General features: G+C 36.2%; 1 protein-coding gene across 1 annotated transcript in view; it reads right to left on the bottom strand.

The window, feature by feature from the left end:
- Positions 1-12,293, bottom strand: part of LOC127852419 (uncharacterized) — a 170,622-nt gene that overhangs the window by 22,207 nt on the left and 136,122 nt on the right. The window lies entirely within an intron of this gene.

The following is a 12,293-nucleotide window of genomic DNA, read 5'->3' as shown; positions in this document are numbered from 1 at the left end:
TTTATCTGATTGATCTATAAAACCTTTTGTGTTGCTCTTTTTGAAAAATGTCGTTATTTACCGTTCTACTTTGTATTCACGTTTATCTATTCATATCATTTTGTTTCACTAGTTTCATTACTAAAACGTTTAATTTTTCTATGTTTAAATGTGTTAAATAGTAATAAATAATAAAAGTATTTAATATTTAGTGTTGTCTCCCTTTTTCTAAATAGTGTACTTGAATTACTTAACATACAATTTAATCATTCTTTGTTTAAAATTACAATATCAATACAATGTACGACATTTAATTAAAAAAAACACAACATTTTTATTATAAAGAAGCATCCTTTTTAGGAAGATGTGCCAAAATTCAGCTTGATATATGAAGAAACAAACGGATATAGTATTGCACGAATACAATTAGCACCGCCCCGTCCCCTCTATTTTTTTCTAATGATTTCTTTTTAAACCGTGTAAAGCGCATGCGCGGAAAACTGATGTTGGAGTGTGCTATCTATAAAAAAAACATTCAAAAGTGTATATAGAGGTAGACAGTAGGTTATAATAGTTTATTTTCATCCAGGTTTCTTCTGTTGTGTCACTGTATTATATGAGTCGCGTTCTCAGATAACTGGGCTTAATGTATGTGCGTAAAGTGTCGTCCCATGTTAGCCTGTGCAGTCCGCACAGGCTATTCAGGGACGACACTTTCCGACTAAATTGGATTTTTACTAAGGAGAGACTTCATTTCAATGAAAAATGTCATTAAAGCGGAAAGTGTCGTCCCTGATTAGCCTGTGCGGACTGCACAGGTTAATCTGGGACGACACTTACGCACATGCATTATGCCCAGTTTTCTCAGAACACGACACATATTTTAGCTTTTGGCATTCCAACCTTAAATAGTGAGATTTCGAACAGTGAACTACACACGTAAAGTTTTCTGGCTCCAATTGTTATATTTTGATTTGCGTCGTATTTTAAACACAGTTCTGCCTGCATAGAAGGAAAGATTTTCATATGAAATATTGACAACACTCTTAAGGAAAGTGTTGCACCCAAGTACTTTTATCAGCGAGTATCATTCTACATTAATAGCTATCCTATAATTGTTGTATGGCTTTTTCTGATCACAATATTGAAAAGCCGCATCCACATACCTGTCGTAGTTGTAGTCATACACTTCAAGGTTGTGGAGCCACGTCTCAGCGTCCGTATCCTCGTGCAGGGATTTCTGGGCTGGTAAGCTGCTAATCCGGGGTTTCTGAAAGTTCAGATTTTTTATCAGAACCCCATGTATAGGCCGTAAAACGATAATCGTTCAGAAAGACACTGCACAGATTGTTGTTGGCTTGCAGCAAAAAATCCCATTAATTGTAAAACTGCAAAAACAACAGTTGTTTTCCTGCAAAACTCTTTACTTATTTATTATGTATTCTTCTATCTGCATAAGATAATAGTACAACCATATATAAGTAAGGATATAAGATGACCATTTTGTTATTGGTCGATCAACGCCTTGTTATAGGTTTCCGTTGTGTGTTTCCAGATAGCTTTTACTTTCAGATCGATACATGATGATAACAAAATATATACTTTCTTTTTGCAAAGCATGATGGATTACAATTGATATAATGATACATTTCCTTGCCATAAGTTCTTCGAAATACCTTATATGGTAATGCAATTATCATATGACCATGATATACAACAATGCGTTTTCAAAGTATATCGAATTTCTGATATATACGTTATTTTGTTCACTTCTGTATGCGGCGGATTGATGAAAGTGCACAGAAAATTCAACATTATTTTTTTTATTCCACGGAATCAATGTATATTCCTCTATTGTCCTTTCGAATGTAGTATTTCTAAATAGTTTGTTTTGTTTTCCGGTATAAAATCCATTTAGGATTTGCATTGAAGCAGTTTGTGGTTATTTCCTATATATCCGATGTGTGTCTGCAACATTTAATTGGAGACTACGGTGGAACATGAATCGTTAGGGCGTCTTTGTGTAATGCGCTTTTGTTAAATTTCACTACCGAAACCCAGTTTTCTGAGAGTATCAGCATTCACACAAATTGCATTTTCAAATTGTAAGAATTACACCACATATCTTGGTATTATATTGTTCTGAAGAGTACATACTTATCTTTAAATCCATAATATATTGTCACAATCGGAAATAATAAAATGCTTTACACATGACTTGAACGTTGGCAATGTATACATTGTAATTGGACACGATTTGTGAAACTTACAGTTAATGTATACACTTTAATTAAATACTTGTTACAAATATCTTAGATCCAGTATTTTAGTTGTTCGCACTCACCCAGTTCGTATACCAAATGGTGACATCCATTTGACACGTGGTGGTGTAGCATGACTCGGAGTTGGCCACTGTTACAGTCTCTATATAGTGTCTGGTCGGCCACGATGGCCAGATACTGATGTTCTGTGTCAAGTAGATTTCACCTGAAATAATATCACAATATAATCGGCAAATTATGCGTTTAGTCCGAATGTTCTTTGCGATCATTGTGTCCACAGGTGTCGCTATCAAAATGTTACTATGCTTATTATTAATTGTTTAGTACAATATAACGTTGATGGTGAAATTATTCAATGTATTCAATGTTGGTCCTACCCGTTAAAGGGTTGATTGTTGATTCAATAAATCCACCATTATCCAGCGTCCACGTCAGATTTGACCAAGTATTCCTGAAAGGGACCATATTATAAATGTCTACAAATGCTTAATCCCGTATGTTATTTAATTTCGTGTTAAATTAAGTAACATTAATGATACATGCTTCATCTTTTCTGTATATTATAACAGGTAAGGCCGTTCATAAAAAAAGTTTTTCATAAGAAGACAAAAGAGGCGAAATGAAATTCAAATTACATGCCTGCATATGGAGACTGAAATAACATATATTAAATATTTTGGCTATTATTTTAACTATAAACAATGCTTCATTTTGTTGAAGATGCTATATGCATATTTGAATGGAGATAATTGTAATCGCGTTGTTAGTAATAAATATCGATATATACAATAAATTAGGCATTCCAAAAGGAAGAATAATGGAGAAAAAAACTAGAAAACCTAGGAATTAGATTTCATATCACACGTTATAAAACATTTGTCAAAAGAAAGAACTTAATAAACGAGAAAAGAAGCATAAGCAAATCATTCGTATACCAAGCGTTTTAGAAGAAACTTAAACAAGAAAAAAGACAGTACAATTTGTGGAAATCACTAAAAAAAGGCAACAAAACATAGGTAAATGTAACAAGAAATAAAACCTTACCTGAAGTTGGGGAAGTGGTAGGTGGGTTGTGGGTAGATCATCTGGAACAGGGATTTGTTGTTACTGTGTCCATAGATGCCATGGGTATCCTTGAGGTCAAGTATTTCCTGGTCCGTGCAGTTCGGAGTCTGGTAACACGCCCCTGAATGCATTTAATAAAAAAATATGAGCCGCTTCGTGCGAAATTTGTATTATGTTGCTTGCAGCCAGCGTAGCACCATACCAGCCTGTGTATTTGCGCACAGTCTGACCAGGAGCTACCACGTCCACTTAGAATCAAGCGTGGTGTCATTGCAGGACATTACGACTCAAAATCAGAGGTATTGCTGGAGCCACTGTGTTCGGATATTTCCTTTAGTCGATTTTCGCTCGACATGGCTACTAATGTTATAAATGAAATCATGTATGAGAGTGGATAGACATTAACGTTTATATTTACATGTTTTCATTTGTATATTATACGTTTGAGTATTACGTAAAGTTTTCAAACACAAGCAAAAGATCACGAAATCAGCCTCTTGTGGGGTGTATTGCTGCTGTAAAATGAAATATTCTGTCATAACCTGATCGAATCCTTAAACTATTTTTTTGCTCAAACCCAAGTTAGCTTCATGAGGAAAGACTGGGGTTCTATTTCAATAACAGTTGAGCACTCTACCAACGAAACACGCCGTTTTTGCTGATTATTTATGTGCGGTGATCGGTAAAACTTACACAGTGTTATGTCGAATGTGTCACAGTTAATAAACTGTCGACGATTTCGGACGCACAGCCTCATGTCGAATGTGTAGGAAAATTCAAACTCGAGTGTTTTATTGACTTTAACAAAGCCATTGCCTGAAAAGATACAAAACACATTTAAAACGATAAATTTAGATGGGGAAACATGTGCTAATATAATCAAGTAAATATGCCTGATCTGTTCTCAAAAATTGCTTTTACGGTGTGTGTTCTATTGCAGCGATGCTTTCGTAGTTAGTGAAATACTACGAAAAGATAGCATTATAGTCATAAGCGTTGCACAGTTTAGGGCGCAGGATCAGGTGACTTTGTTGGATTTTCCCAATTAAACATTATTATATGTTATACCCCCCGAAAGTGCTCCTTTTTTCCAATTTACTTTTTAAAAACAATTTTTCTTAAGAATTTCAACTAGTGCACAAAAGACATATTTTTATGCTGCTAATGGCAACGTGAAGTACATCAGAATTAATTTATTTAATAAGCCTGTGCTCTTGTTCGAAATTCCATGTTGACTGCACGACTATGCGTCACTCAAGGTGAAAAGTCACCGATTTCACACGTATTCAAGAATTTATCCTTATACCTTAAGATATCGGCACAAACTGCAAGAAAACCTGTCTTGTATGCACTAAAGGTTTAAAAAAAATAAGTGTTTAACGTTGTGTTTACATTTTGTCTAGCCCGTGTGTAACCCAGTGAAAACCCCTTTGATTCTGCACCCTGATATATAACAACTATAAGTTTTAAATACTTGATAAATAAACATGGTCAGTATGTTTTTTTTCACATACTGTGCACACATCTTTCAGCAAGTGACTCGTTTCATATTTAAACTTATAAATAATACTTTGGTTATCACAAATGATTATTGCTATCTTTAAAATTGGTCATAAATAAACCGATCATAAATATATTCAAAATATCTAAAACAGCTAAATAACATGCTGTTTATCGGAAACAAACATTATATTGACAACCATGGAACTGCACCAAAAAGCAAGACATGCTCAATACACATTCATCTTTCAATTAAATGCTCCGAAAAGTGGCACACATACAAACACACAAATAGGATATAGAAAATAACCACAGATGGCATATCTGCGATTTCTTATCTTATTTTATACCAGAACTAAAATGAGATGTACAATTCCAAGAAAAAACAAAATCTACATACTAGTGTCCAATACGAACAGGATATTTTCGTGTATCCAAGACGGTCGCGGTTCGCGGTCCGTGTAGTAGAATATCTCGTCATTATCGTCGGATTCGTCAACCGGGTTAGAGATAATCTTGTTGATGATGGTGTCCTTGTAGGAATTGTTCTGGAATACGACGATGTTATTTCCGTCTGTAAGAAAAGAATCAATTAAAATTGAGTTGCGCTCAGGGAAAACTGGCCGGTACGCTCAGGCAAATAAGGGACAGCACTTTCCGCATAAACAGGATTCGCTAAAAAAATCTCTCTTTAAACGCAAAATTCAACAAAAGCGGAAAGTGTCGTCCTTGATTAGCCTGTGCGAAATGAACAGGTTAATCTATGATGGCCATTTACGCACACGAATTAAGCCCCGCTTATCCTGAGCAAGGCTCAATTACAGTGTTACATATCACCTTATTCATTATTCATTCAGCCTTTTATCCTCGGAATCATTGTACAAAGTACCTGTTATGAAACATTTAATGAACCCGTGTAAAATGTCGTGTTCATTTACTCTATTATATCATTCAACAGGATAAGGCTAGTATAATTGAATGTTGAAACAATAAAACATGTTCACATTCGATCGCTGTATCTGTACATGTAGTAACTGGCGCATACCCTGTCAGAATTATCAAGAAACATATTTATGAGACAAGTCCTTACTCACAAGGTTCACTAGTTGAAATGTTTTAAAGATTATACATGTGAATCTCTGACAGCAATACGTTTTGGTGACTCAAACAATCCGAAGGTCGAAAGGACGGACGGTTTAACGAAGAGAATAAACGACACACCCTGCTCTCATAGCGGAGGCCATTATTGAAATTTTATGTTTCCACAGGAGAACTCCCGTTGGCAGCCAAGCGCCTTTTTTATGAAAAACTAGCAATTGAAAACAGTTTTACTGCTTAACTTACTTACAGTCATACTTGAACGGTGGTATAATATCCGTGTAGAAATACAGAGACGGTGTTCGCACGGCGTGCCCGGTGGTGAATTGAGAGAAGCTCCTGTAGTTTGTCTTGACGCAGTCCACGGTATACGTGTACGTCTCAGCTTCGTTGACGCAGAAGTCGCTGATAGAGCACGGCTCACAGAGTGGCTTCAGGCAGGTCTTCTTGTGCACATCGTGGGCTGGCTCTGAAAGACCGGTAAAGCTTTTCAGTTTAAGGTTACCAGCGAAATACTATGCATGTTTTCATTAAAACTGTACGGGAAGTAGAGACAAAAACGTTTCATTCAATGTAACATTGTTATGAACTAAAAAAAAAATCTTAAATTTTTGCACATTTTTTTGTCTCTCACTTTTCTCACGTTGAGTGTATACAAAACGTTTCAACTCACCGTTCCATAAAGGTGCATTTTGTATACTGATTTCGTGATGATTTAAATAAAATGTAATGGAAAGTCCTTTGTAGATTTTGACATAAAGAATATCTTAAAACATATTTCAACACAGTTGTTTTGTAACATTTAAAGTTTCTTGTTCAATATCCTCCCTTCCTTATATACAAATGTAGCCGTACCTTTAAAAAGAATATTTGTAGAAATAAAATCGCATGCACAGAGGCATAGAACTTGTGGACGCCATACGTATACCCGTTTACCAGTTTGAATAGCGACGACAAGAAAGCAAAATAATTGCCAACAGCCAGTTTGTGTAAGAAACCACAATAGAAACTGAATAATTAAAACACAAAATACCATCAATATAGAAGAATTTGTAGGTGTCAGTAACAACGCAGCTATCACAAACGTGAGTCTCGGCGCACGTGTACACCGAGAAGCACTGGTACGTGATGTCGCACGTGCCCGTAACGGTCCATAGCAACTTGTCGCGGTCCGTGTTCTCGTGCAGACGAACGATAGACGGGTTGTTCGTAATGGAGGTGTAATCTAAAACAGAAATGTAATTTTCGACTGCGGTCTTATTGTTGAGTTCAACACCTATTTAACATCATATGCTACAGTGCAGACTTTACAACTGTACGTTTACACGCACGTATAAACATTGAATCACATGCGTTGTCACGCCGGACACTTGTCTTCCCGACACAGTCCAGAAGTCAATCCGGGCGTCTGTGTTCTCTAGCAATGACATCGTATGCGGAACACTTGTAACCGTGTTTTAGAATAGGAATAATTGATCCGTTTCAATCGTCATACGTATATGGCAAATGACGAACTTTTAACAATTAATTATTAACCAAACCTTTAAACAAAACAAAACAGGTTTTCAAAATATGTTTTCTCAATATGATTCAAAATGTTCAAGAAGTGATGCAAATTATAAAAAAACGAGGATTCGCTAAACAAACAAATATAATTATGGTGTCGACATTAATATGCATGTAGTTATTAATAACACATAAGCAGTTATTAATGTACTAATAGATCAGTCCATGTAACATGTTACCAAGTTCCGTAATAAACACGTCTAGGCGAAACACGTGTAACAGCCGTGTATTTAAAAGTAGAATTATTGAAAAAGGATTTTTTCAACGGACACATGACAATCTTGTTCGTTTAAATAAATGCGGTGCACGTACAAATTGTTATATTCAGCGTTTGGCACGTTTTCTGATGACGTCTGTTCTCAGCGCACATGACCATGCTCATGGAGGTAGCAGTCTCCGAGGTCAATGCTGACGTCACTTTGATTTCACCAGTGTCTGCAAACACATGACATTAGCAAGATAATGAAAAATTAGATATATAAGTAAATTAATACATTTTTACACTGACGCTGGGGACGTTTTTATATTTAAAAATACAGCTAACGAAACGCAAGCGGCGTCGAAAGGATAGCTATCATTAGCTGCACGTGACCTGTATGGATGACAAGTGACCATTCGCCAGACAATTCGTCGCAATACGTTAACAATTATACACACAAACAAATAAGTTGAAAACTTGCGTCTTTGTGTTGGATCGGAAATAAACGTGTAGAATTGTTCGACTCTTGGATAGAGTTCGTCTGGAATCGAGAATCATAGGTAGACTTGTGCGTCTTGCCGTGGATCGTATATAACAGACTTTTTCGACTTGGATCGCTAATTTAAGTGTAGACTGGTTCGTCTTGGATCGGTAGTAAAAGTTAACTCTGATTTACGCTGCTCGAACCCCACACGTGCTACTTCTATATTAAAAATGCACTTATATTTACGTACAGAATATAATATCTTTTGCGTGTTATCTTGTTTGGTTTTTCACTTAATAGAATCGTATAACATCATTACAAAGATTTCCTCAAAACTAAAATTTCTACACAAATAGAAATATTTTTTAAATTGCTGAAATCAGTTTTCAAAAGACAGCTATTCAAATGTCACAATAAGATTAATACAAATGGACATGAACCATCATTTAATTAAGATATTTTGCATTAGCAGATATTTAACCTTTGAAGCTTACGAATAACCAATAAAACATCCATGGTGGACATTTTCTTATCGTAAGTATACGTAAAAAGTGGTTATTTTTAGCATAAGAGACGCGACATCAACTGAGTTATGTTCGAATCCTCTATATAGCCTTGTACTTTAAGTTGCTGTGCTCTACAAACACCGGAAGATAATATTTTGGACAACTGTTAGCGAATGCACGGAACGCAATTGTTGCATTAACCCATTTATGCCTTGCGTCTAGAAAAAAAGGCCTTGACAAACAGCGTAGACCCAGATGAGACGCCGCATGATGCGGCGTCTCATCAGGGTCTGCGCTGTTTGCTTAGAGCAAATTCTGTAAGAAATATACTAAATATAGAAATAAATATGCTAGACATCTCTAATTTTGGAAATAAATTGATCCAATTTAGAAAGATGGGAGATTCCACTAGGCATAAATGAGTTAACCATACATACACAAATAAATTAAAAAATGAAACGCTCACACCAGATGCAACATAATTATAAAGATAGAAACATCCACCTTGAACAACGGTCAGCCAGGCGGGGTTGTCACCGGAACTGCGGTAATAAATATTCAAGTCGTTGTCATCTGTTGTCTCCTCTGGGTTGGAGAAGATCCTGTTGACCATCTGACCCGTGCCTGGGATGCTTTTACCGATGTTTATGGCGCTTCCGACTAAACAACATACAGTCATAATTCTTGTACATGTATATAAGCTGAATCAAGCACAGCCTTAAGAAAAACGGTTAAGCGCATACGCGCTGTGATATAATGGTATATTGTTGGAGTGAGTCGTAGTTTGCGCAATAAACATCAAACAGTCAATCAATCTTTATAAGCAATACGTACACCGTTAATAAAGCAGGTTCAGGGTATAGTGGTAAGTTTGTAATATATCATGATACATGTATTTGTGTTGTTGGTAAAGTATTGAGTTTTAAAGAACCATGCTTAGAGACCCGTCGCTTCTGATGTAAAACGCACAGTTGCTGATAGTATGGTAGTGTTGAAGATTCGTATTTATTTTGGCTGATTTCTGCAATATCGTTCTGACGTTATGGTGTGTTTGAAGTTTGCCAATTGATACGAGAGCACGCAGAACGTTTTGGTGGGTGCATTTGTCGTTCTATTGTGTTTGCGTTTCGTTGACCGTCTTTAAACCCACCATCAAGCCAGAACGATTTCGAGGGACTAAGCAACCATACATATTATGATTAAGACAATTGTGGTACATAATTTTATCAGCAGTGCTTTGATTTATGCCTTCTATAATAAAGTGGCACGATGCTCGTTATATTGAACCTCCTCTATGATAACAATATAGCGAGCCATTTTTGAAAGCATCTACTACAGTTCTTAGAAAACTGAAGTTTGGAGTGTAGAGACCCATCTATCGGCGTATTGCATATTGCCTATCTCGAATATAAAATACGATCTTTAGGAATTGGCATATGTGACTATGTTTATCTGCTTATTGGAACACACAGTTCGATTCAACACAAACCTATATTGGGAGTATTAGCATCCCGAAATATATTCTGTCATAAACCTTTAATGTTCATTATGATAATGTATATCAACGTATCAAAACTTACGACTGGACTCGAACGCAAAAGGCGGATTGACATCAGCGAAAAACGACAGAGTAACTGTCTTTGAAGCTGTTCCGGTCGTGAAGCCTGAGTAGCCGTAGGTGTTGGTGCGGACGCAGGACACAGTGTAGGTGTAAGTCTCCCCTCGGTTAGCACAGTAATTGCTTACGCTGCACGTGTCACATAAAGGTGTGGTGCATTCCTTCTTGTACACGGTGTGAGTACCTGTTTGGTGATAAAATTTATCGAAGAGTCAACATATGGGTCGAGTTCTAAGAAAACTGGGCATAATGCATGTGAGTAAAAAGTCGTTCCAGATTAGCCTGTGCAGTCCGCACAGGCTAATCAGGGATGACACTTTCCGCCTCAATTGGATCTTTGCTAAGAAGATACTTCATTTAAATGAAAAATGTCATACAAGCGGAAAGTGTCGTCCCTGATTAGCCTGTGCGAACTGCACAGGCTAATATAAGACGACACTTTACGCACATGCATTATGCCCAGTTTTCTCAGAACACGACTCATATGTTATCGCTGTTATCGATGTTAGAACTGTGATAGAAAATATGCCAAACTATGATGGGGTGCATTTTGACAACACGCTTAATTTATTTCTACTACATGGTCCGTGATTCAAAATATTAAGGTATTTTATTTAAAATAGACTTATATAATGCGTAACTTGTGTGTTCTTCCCAAATTTTTCTATATTTTACCATAATTTCTGTATACAAACCCATTTTAGCTGTATATCAAGCTATTTCGTTTGGACTAACGTTTAGGATGCGATATGCAGATGCAGACAAAAAGAAATGGTTCTACTGTTTTTAACTTTTCGATTTCTTGCGAATGAGATCTGTGCAATACGGATAAACATAAATAAGTAAATAGATTCTTGTTTTGCATGTTTCATTTTTATTTATTAATTCATACATTGAGAGCGCAATGTTATTTACATACATTGTATTATAGTGCTTTTCAATATATCAGTATACGCACCCGTATTGCACAAATCTCGTCCGCAGAAAATCGAAAATCGGAATTGTTTTATTACAGTTTCGGTGTAAAATATTACCACTCATCGCAAAGAAGTTCTGTGTATTGCTGACTGTGCACGAGTCACAGTCTGGTAGGGCCGAGCACGTGAACCCTCCGCACGTGTACGTGATGTCACACTTCCCCGTTATAGTCCACAGATTCTTTAGCGCGTCTGTGTTCTCGTGCAGGGACGTTATGGCCGGTGAGTTGCTAACGTAACTGTCATCTACATGAATACATTTATTTCAAGTCAAAGCCATACATATCAATACAGAATTATAGAAACAAAGTCCTTATTATTACGCGTTAATTTGCTAACAGTTTGTTGTAATATAGTTAGTGGTAATGGTAAAATATAATTATATAAATAGGCGTTTCATCATCAAATTAGCAAGTTTCAAGTGGTAATGCTTGTAAAGTGTGTGTGAATAATTTATTTATCGCTCATTCGATTTTTGTTTCATGTAATTTTTTATTAAAATATATTTCTTTATTTTTAATATTATTTTCTATAAATTACTCGAGCCCACAAGCCCAAATGTGTAAAGGATGGTTATGTCATGATATGCAATGCCTACCCAAAGATATCATACAATGTTTAAAGAAATACATGTATGCGGATCAGAGTGTTTTTCCATGCACGGTTCTATATCTCCCAGCTTTTGTACAAGGACTTTCTTCAATTTATCGAAACTTACAAACACAACAATGCGCACTTCGGAAAATCATAGACAACATGCACGATCACCAAATGACCTAGCTTAACCCATTTATGACTAGCGTCTAGAAAAAAGGCCTTGGCAAACATCGTAGACCCAGATGAGACGGCGCATGATGCGGCGTTTCATCAGGGTCTCCGCCGTTTGTTTTAAGGAATTTCTGTAAAAAATATTCTAAATATAGAAATAAATATATTAGACATCTCTAATTTTGGAAATAAATTGATCCAATTTAGAAGGATGGGAGAGTCCACTAGGCATAAATGGGTTAACAAATGGA

Source organism: Dreissena polymorpha, chromosome 12, assembly GCF_020536995.1.
Source record: "Dreissena polymorpha isolate Duluth1 chromosome 12, UMN_Dpol_1.0, whole genome shotgun sequence".
Taxonomy (NCBI): domain Eukaryota; kingdom Metazoa; phylum Mollusca; class Bivalvia; order Myida; family Dreissenidae; genus Dreissena; species Dreissena polymorpha.
The sequence above is the reverse complement of the archived record's forward strand: the minus strand, read 5'-3'. Positions and strand labels throughout refer to the sequence as shown.